At 44.4% G+C, this 12476-nt stretch overlaps 1 protein-coding gene across 2 annotated transcripts in view; it reads right to left on the bottom strand.

Moving 5' to 3' along the window:
- Positions 1-12476, bottom strand: part of ROBO1 (roundabout guidance receptor 1) — a 1505960-nt gene that overhangs the window by 1240493 nt on the left and 252991 nt on the right. The gene's annotated exons all lie outside the window — the stretch shown is intronic.

Raw genomic sequence — 12476 nt, 5'->3', positions numbered from 1 at the left:
AAAAGAATCTCAAATATATAATGTATTTTTACGTTCCTTTGTACAATGTACTGCCTCAACACCACCAATCCAAATGTATTAAGACCAGACTGCATAACAGAGCTCCCAGTCCAGTTACACGTGTGCACTCCCCTTCCGGTGGGCAGGGCCAAAATAGGATATAGTTACACAATAAACATATGTGTTGAGAGAGGGCAGCAGGGAAAAATGCAAAGGTGATTATCACTCCCACTATTTGTTTCACTGCAGGCAACAGCGTAACAAGCATGTCATGGGCCCTGGTGGGAGGAAGGAAATGGGGCCCCTGGTTGCTGCTTGAATTATACAATACGACAATAATCAGGGTTCAGTGGGCCACACTGCGCCTGTTGCAAGCATGGAAGCTGCGCCCCTGTGACAGCAGGCAGAAATTGGTCTAAACTTGAAGAGTGTTCTGTGTTTGAGTCCCTGAGTCTACCCAAGCCCCCTCTCCAGGAAAACCCTTAGAGACGTGATCAATGTAATCTCTCAGAGGGCACAATGTCCATGCATTCCCTGAAGTCCAGCTTTGACCTGTAATATGGTGCAGGTATATGGGCAGACGTTCCCTACTGTGCATGCCCCCTATGGGAATGACGGAATATCTCGTCCCAATTCGATGGCACAAAAAGTGCACCTATGCAATGGAGAATTCCCAAAGAAGGTGCGGCACAAGCATCTCTGGTCCCTACTGAAATACGGATGTGATATGGGAACCTGAAAGTCAACGGCGCACAGTGGAAATGACCATCAGTTCTCTGAACCATGAATTACTTAAGGTGTATTTCTAAGGAAGCTTAATCTACATATCAAAGAAACAGCCGTCTGTATCCAGTGGGCACTTTATTTATAAATAATGCTTAACACTATGGCACTAACATTGCAACTTTATTTTGTAATGGGTTGTATTTGCCTATTTATATTATATTTTAAAAACTCACTCGAGAAATGGATTTAACTGGCTCTTTTTGAATGCTGAAGTCGTTTATACAACATTATCACATTAATGCATTGTTTGAAGTATATTTTCTTCCACTGTGTTCCCATTTCACAGCACCATAAATACCAGACATTATAGATCTCTAGGTCAGTGACACTAACTTCATTAGGGTTTCAACATGTCACACACAGGTACAAATCTAATGCTAGCAGCGAGCACTTACATTTCTCAGTGTTTTGTAACAGTAATGGTTGTACTAAGTTATGAGGGACATTCAGTTCAGATAATAATTTTCTAAACTTCAAGTGCCACATTTCAGATGCAAGGAAGGCCAGCTAACTACACTGTTCTATTGTGTTGTCCATAAGGACATTCTATAAACTTCAGCTTATTTGCTTATTGTTACAAAGTGATCTCTTTGTGGGTGGTCACCCCCTGTTTTTCAATTTTCTGAGACTCACCGGCAAGCAATCGACTTTTCTAACACTGGGAAACTGCTACACAGTGCACCAATGTATGTGCTCTAACCCCCTTAAAAGTAGATTGGCACATTTGATTTTACTATAAGGTCATGCTATATGTTGCAGAAAGACACCTATGGCATTGGAAGTGAAATGCAACTTGAGGACTGCAACACCACTTGTGCTAACCACTACGGTGGAACTGAATACATGGCTCCAGCACTACCCTATGTAGCCTGACTGCTGCAGTGTAACAAAACTCCAATGAAGCCTGTCACAAGAATACTTTTCTATGGGCAAAGAGCCCCCTATGTAGGTCTTGTAGCCCAGAAAGGAGGGGCTAAAGCATTCAAAATGTGGGACCTGTAGAAAATTAAAGTTACCATGTCCCTACAGTGACATGGCTCAAAAAGCGACTTTCACTGTAACAGGCCCAGCTATTCTATTTGGAAAACTAGAGAGCAGATTAAAATAGTGGTTCTACTATGTTGGATATGGGACCAACTAAGAAAATAATTATACCACTATTATTAATGTGCACTACAAATTCAATTCAATGGTGAAGTCAGAGTTGTATTACTTATTTAGGAAAAGTAACTTTTAGAAAGTTATGTTTTCCCTACCTGAGCCTTCAACGGGCTAATTAGCATGAGCCTCTGATAGCTGGTCAGCCTGTAAATGGAGGTGTGACTTAGGTGCGATAATTCTCACAGGAGCTACAAAGTAGGTCAGTTTGGTTGACAAATCAACCTCACTCGGTAGGATGATGTCTTAAGTTGTCCACCACCCACAGGTAGGGTACACCCTCCCCTGTAGTCCTTGGGGTCTTAGAAGTGTAATTATGTGACGTATTAACCCCAGAAGAAAGTCTGGAAACTTTAAAACACTTTTTCTCCAAAGCTTCAGTGGGACATGCAGAAAAAAAGACCCCACCGCCAACGCCAAAGCATTGGATTGAATTTCAGCTTCATCCCTCTCAATGGCTTCCAGCACCTCCAACAAAACAATTGTCTTTCATTCTGAGTTAGAACCTAGAACATTTTCAGAGACAAATCTCCAAAGCTCCAGAGAGGCCATCCTTCTTCAAGTAGCCAGCTTTCCATTTTTGTAGCTATATTATCAGTAGAACTTTGAGCTTTTTGGTGCTATTTTTACTTAAATCTTTAAAAATCCCATCTCCAAGTCTCTTATTGGATTTTCTTTGCTTTGGACTTATTTTGGTAATAAAATGTTTCTCTTTATTTTAAAATTGGTTGTGGCATTTTATTGTGGTTTGTGTGACTTCTTCTTCTATGTATGCACTTCTTAAATCCTTTACACATTGCCTTTGATTTAAGCATGGCTGCTTTGTTTCACATTGCCAGAGACTAAACATGGTTTTCTTAATTTAATTTCCATGACATTTAGCAAATGGTGGCCTCATCCCTTAAGGTGGACACCTGTCCTCCTAAAATAATAATCCACTTTCCTACATTAATAATTAAACTAATGAACAATACCTTAAACAAATTAGAAATTCACATGTTTAGGGCTTTCATATCATGACTGTAGTAATGTAAACTTTAATAGTGTTTATAGCAACTTTTTAAAAAGTGTGTGGAGAGCAAAGTTTTTTTATTTATTAACATCTGTGTGAAAATCGGGACATATTTTTTTATAATGCTTAAAGTTTCTGCAGAAGGCAACATTTGCAGAAAACATCAAGAGCCCAGTTTCTTGGCCACAGAGTAAATTACTCCATCGTTCTGATGGAGGTGCCGCCCACCAAATTTTGAAATGTCTGCTCCACCAGTAGACATTTCTAGCATTGATAGGAACAGCGTCATGGCGATTCCTGCCATTGCATTGTACGTTTATTGGATGTTTCATCAAGATTATAGAGCCATACTGCAAACTTATATATTTTTTATTTTCAAAAATGAAAATCCCAAAGCAGGTTCTTCTTTTTGAAAATAAAAAAAGCAAAGCTCCCTTCGCCATGGAAGTTTCCTCTGATGGCAACAATTCAATTACCTTTACCTCAAAACATTTCCTGGTGGTGACAGGCATTGGAAATTGGCAGTGTTTACACCCATCTAAATTAGGTGGGCGGATATCAAGCCAAAGCTCCTATGGGGCATTGGAGGGTTTTCACCATGGCGGAGATGGTGTAGTCTCTGACGTCATTAAAACGACCTTCGTCCAATTCCAAATTGAGCAGGTAGACAGTAATGTTTGCAGGTAGGAAACTGCGATGAAGTGCCCTCTCTGCCAATTGTTGAATCTGGCACTATGTGTTTTTAGCTTGCAAAGCATCTGTGCAATGATAAGCTATGTATTGTATTGTATTGTACCATATTTTATCTATAATATGCAGCATACAACAGAAACACTCTAGTTTCAAGGTGCAGGAGGGAATGAAAAGGAGAGAAAAGAAAAGGGAGGGATTAATTAGGACATTTGCATGAAGTGTGAGAGTTTGCGAGCAGTGTCCTCAAAGATGATGGTTTCAGTTTATGTAAGGATAAAGTGTTGGTAAGAATACTTTTACAGAGTAGTCTTGTAACAGGGTGAACGGACAGTATGGAGAGAGATAATTACATAGTTCTGTACACGCAGTGGCAAGGCCTTTCCCATGCGGTCTTTTACTTCTTCATAGAGAACTTTGCTGGGTTGGAGATTTCATTCTGATTTGGTCTCTACAAATATATCATTGAGGTGTTTGGAGACTTTTTGATGCAGAGGGTGTTTAACAGAACTTGTTGTTTGAGGGTAGCCAGTTTGGTTTGGATCTATAAACAGTTGGGGAAAATGCACCCAATACCTCTGTTTTGATCCACATCTAGTTTTGACAATGTCTTCCGTTGGGCAATGAGAAAAACTGTTCAGCAATAGTAGAATCTAAACAGAACTATTCATTGAATAAGAAGGACCAGTTGAAATAATCTGATGGAGAAGCGCAAGCGGTGGATACACTGTGAAAATGCCAATTTGTGTTTTTCATTATTGCTTGAGCACGATTCCAAGAATGCATGCTGTTTTCATAGGCTTTGGAGTGTCTTCTAGGTCTACAGGCCACTTGAAAGCAGTCAAATATTTTGTTTCAAAACAACAGGATATCTTTTTTGTTTTTAATGAGGCAGAAGAAATTTCTATTCATCCATTCTTCAGAGGCTCTCACACACAGGGTGATATCTGAAGTTTCCGGACTGTTTTAGTATAGGCATACTAAGACTTGGGTGTCATTGCTATACATTTCGAATCTTAAGCCAAATTAAGTGACTCCATCCGATTGTGAGAGCAGGAAGATGTTAAAAAGTAGGAGAGAGGGTGTTTCTCCCTTTGAGGCCCTTGAGCTAATGTTGTGTACTTGAATAGCTCATGGTTTCCTGTTTGAGAGAAAAGACCCTAAGTAGGTAGAACAATTCAACTGATACCAAAGTCTTAGTTATAGAGAGTAACAATTCATGGTCAGTTTTGTCAAATGCAGCCGATAAATCTAATAATATTAATGCAACTATGTGACTTTTGTAACAGATACTAAATAATTATTCTATGTTTATCAAAACTGTTGTCTCTGTGCAATGATTTGCCTCAATGTAGATTTGTATTTTTGAAGCAACTGTTTTGATTCAAGGTGGTCTTTTAATTTTATGTAAGAACGGATTCAATATTATTGGCCAGGAAAAATAGGAAAGAGATGGGAATACCGTTGCAGCTAAGTGTTATGTTGTTTCCATTTTTCCAAAATGGGGCTTGGGTTAACTTGTTTTAGGTCATCAGCTAGGGTGCCTAGAACAGTTTTGGTTAATTGGAGGGGTAGGGAAGCATATCTTGAGCTTTTATAAGATGATTTTGGTGAGTGATATGACACTTGGTAGAAATTGGTCACATTGTTTGAAGGCGAAAGATTTCAGTGTTTTTATTGTTCCATGTTTTGATCTGTGGATCATTGTTAGTGCTCATAAAAAAATCTGAAGATTTGCCAAGAAAAATATTCTGCATACATTTGCAAATATGGGAATAAGATGAATACGTGCAATCAGCCTGACTTAGACTGTGCAAGTCTTGCTGAGATTGGCCGGGTTCTATTATCAGGGATATATATCCACTGCTTCGATATAAAGTCAAAGGAAAATGGAAATCTTTGCAATATCAGTTGAAAACTGGAGGGACCTTCAATAACTTCTGTAGGCATGAAACAATAATATCTTTAATCATGAACCTTGCTTTGCCAACATCCTTAAATGCTAACCATTCAACAGCCTTAAGATAATGGAAAAGTAAAAGTGTGTGTAATGCTTAGGGTTTTACATATAACTAAAAGAAAAAACAGATCAAAAGTTTTCCTAAGTTTTTCAAAAGAAGTGAGGAAGTGTGAATGCTGCCTTAGTTGAGAACAAAATACTTCTCACAAATAACAGTTTCCGAAATGAAATGGGGTTCCTAATTAATAAACTTTTTCAATGACAGATTATTCTTACCTCCTGTCTTACATATGAATTAAATTTGAATAGCCAACCCTGATTCAAAACATAGTTTCTGTGAGTAGCTGTGCCTTACACAGGCTTAGGTTTACATTGTTCATGAATTTAAAGATATGCTTGGTCTCAGAAAATCGTTGCGTCCTTCACACAACTCTTTTTCCAGTTTTACCCCATCTGTTAAAACTCATTAAAAATTACATTGCCCTCCTGCTCTGACTCACCTGTCCAATTTACAAGAGGATGGTTGTGTAAAATAATTCCAATGAATGTGTTAAATTTGCTTTTAACGTTAGTGAATTTCAAACAGGTTGACCCAACACACAAGAGCCTCACCCTGTTCCTTTTTCTGCCCATTGCAAGGGGCGCAACCCAAAGATTATAAACACAAGTAACATTCCCTCTTCCCAATGTGGAGGTTGTATAATTTTATAAGACTACTCAAAATTACCAATACCTTTATTGTACAACCTTTCACATGCACATAGGAACACTTTATCATCCTACTGTGCCTCTCTCCAATGTTAACTCTTAGGGCCCGATTACGATGCGGGCAGGAAGGGCTTTGACCGTTGGTCGGAGCCCTCCTGCCCGCATAGTAATCTGCTGTTTGGATTCCCCTCCGACCGAGCCATTTCGATGGGCTCGGTAAAAAGGGAATTTGACTCGGATTTCCGAATGGCATCCAACGGGCTCGGAGAGCCTGTCTGCCGTCCTGAAACCCTGTAGTAATCCCCCGGCCAGCTCTTAATGACCGAGGGATTACAATGGCAGTTTCCTGGCCTTTCCCGCACAGAAAGGCATTGGGAAAAAGCGCCCGGTTGCCGCTTTGCATGTGGGCACGACCACTCCACCAGGGCGGCGCCTCTTCATTGTCGCCTACCTACCACATTGCAGCCGAAAGCGCCGCCAGACCTCCCACCGCAGCGACCACCTCTGGCTCTCCTACGGGACAGTTCGGCCGACGCCACAACACTGGAGCCCCTGCAAACCACCTTACTCAGCCATTGGTTTCCTTGCTGCGCAGCCTTATCCAGCAGGGCTCCTCGTGGACACTGAGGGCCTCCACTGGCGCCTGCCTTCCTCCCTCCACCTGGGAGCCTAGGACTGTGCATGCCCCTCTAAGGTCCCTGCCGCCATCTTAACCCGGCTGCTTGGGGGTTGTGCGAGCCTACTCTGAATCCTCTTGTGGCGGTGTCCCCTGCTCCTCATCTTACAGGGCCTGGGGGTATCCCACAGATTGTGATGCACCCAGTTCTGTTTTCACCAGACAGTGCACGAGGGGACCCCCCATAGCAGCTCCTCTTGTGGCATCGCGGTGCGGCATGGGCCACAAGGATCCTTAACAGAGGACCCTTCCCTTCATGAAACTTGTGGACACGGCTCTTGAGAGTGGAATGGGCATGGCGGAGGGCAGGCAGGATGCGGACCGGCCAGACGACTCATCTACCCAAACCAAAACGCTACTGCAGGAGATGAGAGCGGGCTTTAGAACCCTAGATAGTCGATTTGATGCCCTAGACAGGAGTCTTGCGGACATGGGGCTAAAATTCAGGTTCATGACCGACGCTTGGATGTTGCAGACGCCCACATATCGGATATCGGGGATGGCACTGCACAATCTCTCCAAAGGCTGGAGCGTGAGGAATGAATTCTCACAGACATGGCAATTAAAAATGAAGATCTTGAAGTGTGCAGTAGACGTAACAACATTCGCATTCTGGGAGTTCCGGAATACACCGCCAATGGTCGTCTGGACACCTTTGTTGAATCGCTGTTGGCTGACATGTTCGGAAGACACTCCTTCACACCTGGGTTCGTGGTAGAACATGCCCACCACTCGCTGTGGCCCTGACCAAATCCAGGATGCCCTTCAAGGCCCATCATTGCACGTGTCATGAACTTTAGGGACCGTGACATTGCACTGCGCCTTGCGAGAGAGCGTGGTGACACCATTTGGCAGGGCTCCAAGCTATCGCTTTATCCAGATTTCTCTATCATGGTGCAAGAGGCCCACCGCAAGTATACTGGTGTTAAATCTATCCTCAGGAACCTTGGTTTAAAATACGGCATGTTATACCCTGCCAGAATGAGAGTAGATTTTAATGGTAAGGCCAGCATATTTGATAGTCCAACGGAGGTCCAGGAATTTTGCCACGCATACAAACGGAACAATCAGACAGTTGCGGATAGTGCTCGGTCCTTCCCACCGCACAGTGGATCTGATGCCAGGATGGAACTTTTCTCAGGAACTGGCTCTGGCTGATTACCTCAAGTATTTCTTTTTCCATTGCTCTTTGACTGTTTTGAGATAATATTTTTCATCCTTACGAAATGTTTCATGTAGCTGGGTGACTGGCGTGGCGTTGCCACCCCCCTTTTGGTGTACACCTTGGATTTGTTCTTCGTTTGGTGGATGTACCACTTCTGGGTTTTCTTCACTTCAATGTCAAGCCGATTGGTACTTTGTATATCGTTGTCCAGTTTGGGTTGGCCTTGCTTTCCTGGTAGTAAGGTTGGGTGGGGGGTGGGGGGGGGGACAATTGCAAATGCATAGATGTTATTGGCTGTTTATGGGACTGTTTACTGTCATGGATAGTATTCATTTGCGACGAATCAGGATTGTCATGCATGCTGCGGCCCCCAGATGGCCCAGCTAGACAATGTTGAGGGTCCCTCTGGTCTATCCTTGATGTCCTGGAATGTTCGGGGCCTCAATAATAATCGCAAGAAAAGGCACGTTATAAACTATTTGCTCTGATATAAAATTGACATTGCCTTTATACAAGAGACACACCTGTCCAAATCTGACTCCGCGCGCTTTGCTTCTAGCTGCGGCATGCATAGGTATTTTGCGAATTTCAGCAACTATGCAAGGGGAACAGTCATTCTCATACACAAACTAATTCCCTTCAGCCCTAGCTCTGTAGTAACCAACATCGAGCGTAGATACACCATTGTGACGGGGTCGTTAATGGGGCACAGTGTGGCTCTGGTATGCATCTTAGCCCCGAACAATGACTCCACAGACTTCTTTCATTCCCTGTGCACTCAGCTCACGAAGTTAGGACCCATATTCTTACTAGTGGGGGGGGATTTCAATCTACTCCTCGACCCAGCGCTGCATAGCACCTCCACCACCACTGACTCTAAACCACGCGCTCGCCGGGCGCTTCTTGACCTTTGTGAGCAACTTTCCCTGCTCGACATTTGGTGTTCACGACACCCCACCCACACTGAATACACACATTATGCTGGCCAATACAACACCTGGACTAGGATCGACTACTGGCTGATTTACCCGGGTGTCTCCAGTTAGTATCTCTCTCTCACAACGCTTCCGAGAACTTACTCGGACCACTCCCCTATTCTGATTCACCTCAGTGTCCCCAGGCCGGAAGGCTTTGAACAGCAATGGCACTTCCCAAATCGCGCCCTCAGTGATGACCTTTTTAATAATGAAATACGGGAGGCCATTGAAGAATACTTCCTCATCAACACTGGTTTGGTGGACACCTGGGCAGTCCTGTGGGAGGGATTCAAGGCACACATAAGGGGCGTTTGCATTGCCAAACATGCCGGAGTGCTCAAGGACCTACGCAACACATTATCTCACATAGAGCGTGGCCTGGCAGAGCAGGATACATTCAGCGTACGCCCCCTCGATCCGGAGTCAGAAGGGAGATGTCTCGCCCTCCTCACTGACTATAGGGAAACGGGTGGATCGTGAGATTCTTTTTCTGGGCTAGTACCAAACTGCTAGGCGGTACGGTGAGGGTGAAAGGCCAGGTCGAGTGTTGGCCCAGATGCTTCGACCTCCATACAGTAAGGCCTATGTCAGGGAACTATGCTCTTCCACAAATCAGGTGCTTTCCACCACCTTGGACATTCGGGACAAATTTCTTGACTATTTTAAGGCCCTCTATACCTCCAGAGTGGGGTTAGACACACAGTCCAAGAAGCCTATTTGTCTGAAATTGCATTAGTATACCTTGAAAACAACATGCAAGATTTCCTAGCGGAACCGATTTCCGAAGTAGATATACTTGGGGCCATTGACGCCCTCAGGGCCTCCTCTGCCCCGGAGTTAGATGGGTTCATGGGAGATTTCTACAAGGCATACAGAGATTTTTTGGCGCCGCAACTTATATAGGTATTTGCAGAGGCTCTCGAGAAACAAATTCTACCTCCTACCCTGCGCAAGGCCGTCAATATCCTTCTTCCCAAACCGGGTAAAGACCCAAGATTATGCGGGTCATACAGACCTTTGCCATTATTAAATCTGGATTATGAAATCCTAGCCAAAGTTATCGCCATGCGCCTTTCTCAACTGATGGAATTCATTATCTCCCCAGCTCAATCTGGCTTTGTTCCCCATATTTCTACTTCACTCAATCTTCGCACTCTCTTCTCAGTTCTCCACCGAATCAATCCGGAAACCCCAGCCGCAGCTATTCTGCTTGACACAGAGAAGGCTTTTGACTCCCTGGAGTGGCCCTTTTTTGTGTCCGTTATGCACTGTATGGGTATGCGGATGTGTTTCATAGCCACTATTTCTATGCTCTACTGTCACCCCACAGCACGATTCCGGCTGAACGGCACTCTCTACCGACCCTTCTCATTGTCCCGGGGTACACGACAGGGCTGCGCTCTGTCGCCTCTGTTATTTATCCTCGCAATGGACCCCCTGATTCACCATTTTCAACAAAAGCACTTACAGCGAGGCCTACAATTCAACACGGGCCCCCTCCTGGTCTCACTTTATGCAGACAACACCGTCCTTTATGCGAGAGAGCCCCAGGTCAATCTAGAACCTCTCATAAGAGAAATAATTTGATTTGATCGATATTCAGGTCTCAGCATTAGCTGACATAAGTCGGTTATTTTTCCATTGACTCCCAGTACTAAGCCCTGGGAGTGCGAATTCCCTCTGGAATGATGCGCAGACTCAATTAAAGACTTAGGCATCCACATACATCTGGACATGGGCTTGATTATACGCCTCAACTATGGGCAAGCGATCAGCACCCTCGAAGCCCATGTAGAACGTTGGCTGAGGCTACCACTGTCCATCGCTGGCAGAGTGGCAATCCTTAAAATGGTGGTCCTACCCAAGTTTTTATATCTTTTTAATAATATCCCGATACCCCTCCCTAACAGCTTCTTCTAGACGTTAAGGTCCCTTCTTCTTAGACTGCTATGGGGGTCTAACAAGCTCGAGTCCGGTGGCAGGTCCTTACTCTGTCCTATGAGAGAGAGGGATACGGGGTGCTGGACTTGCACTTATACTATCTCGTAGCCCAATGCAGCTACGCCCACGCATGGTATCACCCAGACTCCAGGATCCCGTTCCTTCGTCCGGAATCAGACTTTGTCCTCCCTGAGAAGTTGCCCACGGTGCTGCCCAAGGGCATTCCCAGAGATCCAAATGACATACAGACAGTATCCACTACCAATTGGGCTTGGGAAAACCTGAGATGGATCACTGGCACCGCCACACTGTATTCCGACTCCCATCCGCTCCCTAATGCCCGTTGGTTACCAATTACAGGGGAGATAATAGTACAGTGCACGTATACTAAATTTGATATCGCAAAAATGGGAGACCTATACCCCGATGGCTAGGTCTTCTCAGTGCGATACGATGGCCGCTTCCCCGATGCCACATTTATGGATAGCTTTGTGCTAAATCGGATGCATTCGGCTCTGCGCGCTGCACTGCCTGGTTTTCCAATTGAACCCAAATCTTTTGCTCCTCTGTCTCTGAGTTCACCTTATATCTAAACTATACAAAGCTTGCTCAGGGATCATTCCGGTAAATGATGACAAGCTTTGTAGGGACTGGGAAGAAGACCTCGGCTGCCCAATTATGGATGATCAATGGGCTAAATGCTGCACAGCCACAAAATATATCTCCCTAAACAGTAGACACAAACTCCTGCATTTCAAATTTTTGCGCAGAATTTATCACCCCGGCCAAATTCCACTGATTTGATCAGTCCAGACCCCACACCTGCCGTAAATGCGCGGCCCCCAAGCTGATTTTGCACACCTTCCATGGACCTGTCCACTCTTACAACCGTTTTGGGAGGCAGTACACAAGGCCCTGGGCGAAATGATCAATTTATCCCTGGTTCCCATCCCGGAAGTGGCGCTGCCGGGATATGTGGTAAACTTCCCTAAAGAGGTGCAGAAATTTGCAGCCCTGGGTCTGTTATTAGCCAAAAGAGAGATTGCAATTCACTGGGGCCGCAGGACCATTCCCACATTGCAGAGCTGGATGGGTAGCTTGGCTACCTGCAACACGAATAGCGAGATATATTCCACTACTATACCCTCCTCCTCTTGTCCCAGAGACATTTGGGGTACATTCAGGGCATATATTGAGGGCCATCGACAGCCCTCTACCTCACAACTGGAGCAGGGAATAGTCCCAACAGGGGTGGGGTAGTTTGACTATTACTTTCCAATACAATATAATCAATGGTGTAGCAATTGCCTTATTGATGATGATTTCTTAGCAATGCTTCTACTCTTCCGTCTATGATGCTTCAGCAGCAATTAACACCTGACAGGTGGGCAGTACTGATTCTT

The sequence above is a fragment of the Triturus cristatus genome, chromosome 8 (genome assembly GCF_964204655.1).
Source record: "Triturus cristatus chromosome 8, aTriCri1.1, whole genome shotgun sequence".
Classification (NCBI taxonomy): domain Eukaryota; kingdom Metazoa; phylum Chordata; class Amphibia; order Caudata; family Salamandridae; genus Triturus; species Triturus cristatus.
Note: the sequence above shows the minus strand (reverse complement) of the source record. Positions and strands in the feature narration are given on the sequence as shown.